General features: G+C 37.7%; 1 non-coding gene across 1 annotated transcript; it reads left to right on the top strand.

Annotated features, from left to right (window-relative positions):
* The first annotated feature begins 4053 nt into the window (after positions 1–4053).
* TRNAG-GCC (transfer RNA glycine (anticodon GCC)) lies at positions 4054–4124 on the top strand. The gene has a single exon. It is a non-coding gene; the product is annotated as a tRNA-Gly (tRNA).
* Positions 4125–4921: the final 797 nt, after the last annotated feature.

Below are 4921 nucleotides of genomic sequence, written 5' to 3'. Positions count from 1 at the left end.
AATATCCGTTTCCTTCATTATCCGAATTGCATAACAGATGTCGAACTAAGTGACTTTACCATATTAATGCCATCTCTAAAATAACATTCCTTGTTATATAATGTTCAACACAATGCATTCTGCGTTCGTATCTCTTATAAGGTATGCAGTTATCACTTCTCTAAACATACCTTATCGTTGTCATGATTCACTTGTGAGATAAGATGAAAATAACATAAATACAGAATATACTCGAAAAAACAATAAATGGATAAGTGGGGGATATCAGATTCCTAGATGAAAAACACGTGACTCTTTTGAGCTAAAATAAAAATAAAAGAAGAAAATCAATTTTGGACTAAACTAGCCTCATTATGTACTCCTCCAGTCGTACAATATGATACGAAATCGGAGTATCAAGCCAGAATTTAATTTAGCTTCTGTTACATTACATGTTTTAAGAACCTCTCGTGGTGGCAGGTGGATGACATGTTTAGTTGTCGCCCGGTGGGTTCTCTCAAGGTTATTGACTACTTAGTTTTAGATATTATGGGGAACAACCGCCGTCAGTTTTTGTTATGCTGATTGACGATTATTGTATATTCGCTACTGACACAACTATTTTGGAGACACCATGGAAAAAGATTGGCAGTGAACAGCCCCATTGCTTTTCCTTACTTCCTGCGTTGAGCGCTTGGAAATGAAAGCATTTGCAAGTGGACCACAAACTACTGAAGAGGTCAAAATAGCACCCACATGGAAATCAACACCATTCTCACTACTGAGGTGCAGGGGTGCCCATCCCCCCCAAGGCCAATGGCGCATCCCTCCCCAAATCATGCCATGTGTCCCCCCAAATCAGGTCATATGCCCCCCCCCCCAATTATGTCATTTGTCCCCTCAAACCATGTCATAATCCCCACACACATTGAACGCTGGTGCCAAGACTGGAATCTGAAAATAAATCCCGAAAAATCCGTTTTTATGAGGTTTACCCTCAAATCCAATTTTACAGCAGCATCCTATAGATTATGCAACAAAATCATCCTGTTCGTACAACAGCACTAAGATCTTGGAGTCATTTTCGACAGCAAACTCACTTTCAGCCACCATATAGATTACATAACTTCGAGAGCCATGAAAACCCTTGGGCTAATTTACAGATTTACAGATATCACACATGTTTCTGCCCTCAAAACCTACTTTACAACGTGCGTTGTACCTATTCTTGAATATGGTTCCTGTATTTGGTCAATGGCCTGTGATAGCAAAATAAAGAGAACAAACAAAGTGGTAAATTTCTTTATCAGAATAGTCAAACATATATGTCCAGCCCTTGCAAACTTTTCCAAACATGAAATTCTATCCACTCTTCAAATTCACGATCCGTCCCTTCGCCGTCAAGTTTCAGATCTAACATTTCTTTCCAAAATCGTGAATGGACAAGTTTTCCCTAACGAACTCTTGCCACATCTTCACATCCGGATCCCACGTACCAACAGCAAATGCAACAACTTCTTTTACACAAATCCTCAAGGCTATCCCTAGAAGAAAGGTCATTTCTCTATAGGCTACAAACAAGGTACAATACACTAATTGATCCTCCAGGCTTCCATCTATCTAAGCAGGCTTTCAGAAATGCGTGCATCAAGCAGCTGAAGAGAAATTAATATTTGTTATACCCTAGTTATTGTTTTATTATTATTATTATTATTATTTTTTTATTATTATTCTTGTTACATATGTGTGCGTGCTTCTCATTTGTTAATTTCTATTTCTCTCTCTGTTGATATCCTGATATAAAATGGATTCTCTCTGTATTCAGGATTTCTCAAATAAATAAAAAAAATTAATAAATAAATACGACAGCGTGTCTACTGAAAATAATTGAACACTACTTGATCTTCCCCTCCTCCATAAACAGGTATGCCGTCACTCCCAACACAGCGGATGCATTAACCCCCGCAAAAATAATTCATCATAACCCCCCGCAAAATAGTTTGGATGAATACGTAATAATTGCTATTTATTTGAATACAATACCATGTTAAACTGTCCATATTTTTTAATTGTTCAATAACGGAATGTTAGCGCATTGATTGGTTAAATCAAATGAAATAAATCAAATTACATAAATATGCATTTAAACAGTGTTTGTGAGTGGAGAATAAGATTTATAAAACCCAAATTGAATTTTATGTATATTATTTGAAGGAAAAAAAATCCACTCCAAAAATCTCAATGGCGCAGTTTGCGCCACAACCCCCCTCTCCCGTGTCATGGATATGGTTGATCTCCTACTGTTGTAGTCTGTAGACAGTGGCGTAGCGCAGTTCTCTGGGAGCCCCCTGCAAGTATAATATTGGGACCCCTTAGTGAAAAAAATATATCGAGACCCCCCCCCCCGACCCACTTTAAATCAAATTAACTTTTACCATAACTACCCTGCCTTCCAATTTTTGGTCATCGACACAGGCTATATATCAGTGTAGTAGTTTCCCGAAACTAATACAGAATGGTCTGACTCTCTTAATCAATAACTAGAAGAAGAAATTAGAAATATTTTCTCTTGCTTCATCGCAGTGGCACAGACAGGATTATTTTTTGGAGGAGGGGGATGCTTCACACAGTCAAATATTTTGTTAGTGATCATTTGTATCTTTTGCTCGAAACATTATACACATGTATAAATACTGATTGGGGAAATTGATTAAAGGGTAGTAAGCACTCCTCTTTTGGACTTTGAAGTGGATGCGCCTTCAGCCCCCAAAGCCTGACTAATATTCTACGTGAGAGCCGCTCACATTACGCTTCTTATACTAATAGTGAGTTATGTACGCAAGTAAACTTATCATTTCAGTTTTGGGGGTTGAACCGGACCTCTAGATTGTCGATGGTGACCCAGCATCACAAGGCCAATTGCAGTCCGCTAAGATTTATTTTATTTTACTTCGCGTTTTGTGCCTCTTGGCTAATTTGCGAAGATGGGGATGAGTGATGAAACTATGAAATTGATGAATGGACATTCACAAACAACCAAGTCCGAGCGGGATTCCAACCCGGGACCCTTGGCGTTCGCAGCGCGATGTGCTAACCACTCGGCCACAGGGTCCGGCTGCAGTCCGCTACGAGGAAATAGCAACGGGCTCCAGTCTTGAGAGATAGATAATAAAGCGGCGATGGGACTTTATTCACTGAAAATTTGTCACTCAATGAAATGCCGATTGGAAGCCCCACAAAAAAAAAAAAAAAAAAAAGCACGGTGTTTAATTTCGATGTTAATGGACCTCAATATTATTTCTTTTCAATAGACCACTCATATTTCTTTGAGATTTTTTCATGAAACAAGAACCATTTTGTTAATAAATCATCGTTCTATCCCTCTAACTCGAACAAGCAAATTCGCAGCTAGGAATTTTCACTTCGAGCACTGTATACGCCCATGGCGGAATATGGGCAACTGGGCCTAAGGGCAAAATAATCGCTCCTGGGCTCCACTTCCTGAGTTTTTGGACCCCTTTGAAGTAAAACATAAGAGGTGTGGACAATGATCTTATTTCAATTTCATATTGAGGCCACGTTTACGATAAACTACGTAGATATAAAGGCATGAAATGAGAGAATTTTAATATCGATTGCCATTTGTGAGTAAGTTAATTCTGTACTTCGGAGGAGACCCATATGTCAAGTTGCCCGGACCCCTCTGGCTGAGACACTGCTTATTATCGCAGACGTTGTCATATATTACTGGGAGACAGATTTCTGTTCCGTAAATCCATTTTCTTAAATAAGCGACACTATCTGTTGAATTTATGGGATTATACAAAATTTCAGAAACACAGAGAGAAAACATATCGAGCCTCCCACATATCTGGACCCTCCGCATTGCATTGTAGTTCTTGCATTACGTTGACTCTATTTCAAAATGACTTGCTACGCCATCTGTTGGTTATTTGAATGAACTTCGTTCACACTGGAGATTTTTGAAGCGTAAAAAGAGAGAATAGATACTTTCTATTCTCCTTTCTTCTGCCTCCTCGATTTGAATTGTCCCAGGTAGCACTTATACTTTAAGCATCGGTGGTTCAGTGGTAGAATGCTCGCCTGCCACGCGGGCGGCCCGGGTTCGATTCCCGGCCGATGCATTTACATTTTGCCATTCCATCAGCAGGCTGCACAATTGTCTCTTAGAAGGTTCCTTTTTTGTAAAATCATTCTAGGTCTTTTTTCTTATTTTCATCGATTTTAATAATCACCTGACTTTAAAGAAGTTAAAATACGGATTACAGAAAATTCATCTCTGTTTTATAAATTTCCGGAATTTGAGGTGTAAGGCAGGCACGTAACTAGAAATATGTTTCGGGAGGGGGGGGGTCCGAACCAAGTGTCTCAGGAGTAGTAATAATAATAATGCTTCATTTAAAATAATTAAATTAAATCAAATTAATACTAATTGTATAATTTTATGTGTATGGTTGAGTGGAAGAAAAGGCTTTGTACGGCCTTAACTCCGCCATTTAAAACAAGGCGTTAATAAATAAATAAATTAATTAATTAATATTATATTATTATTACACAATTATGTAAAAATAATGTATAAGAATTGATATAGAACAGCGCATATCCATTACGTAGCTTACCTGTAGTTAAGATAGGAATAATATACATAAAAACAAGTGCCCTGGCCCCTGGCAATGAAATTAATGTCAAATAGACGAAAAATTGAATATTTATCGAATAACAAAAAATGATGTTACATGTAGTTGGAGAAAAGTAAGTTTCTGATTAATATTTTATGCATATTATTTTGAGTAGTACTGTACATAAATCTTCTTTGTAATGCCATTCAAAGCTGTATGATCCCAATATAATCCTTGCCTTCTAAAAGGATTCAGAGGAAATTAATAACCATAGATTATGCAACAAATGTTAATATTTTCAT

The sequence above is a fragment of the Lepisma saccharinum genome, chromosome 25, assembly GCF_977018435.1.
Source record: "Lepisma saccharinum chromosome 25, izLepSacc3.1, whole genome shotgun sequence".
NCBI classification, from domain to species: domain Eukaryota; kingdom Metazoa; phylum Arthropoda; class Insecta; order Zygentoma; family Lepismatidae; genus Lepisma; species Lepisma saccharinum.
This window is presented reverse-complemented; position numbering and strand designations above follow the sequence as displayed.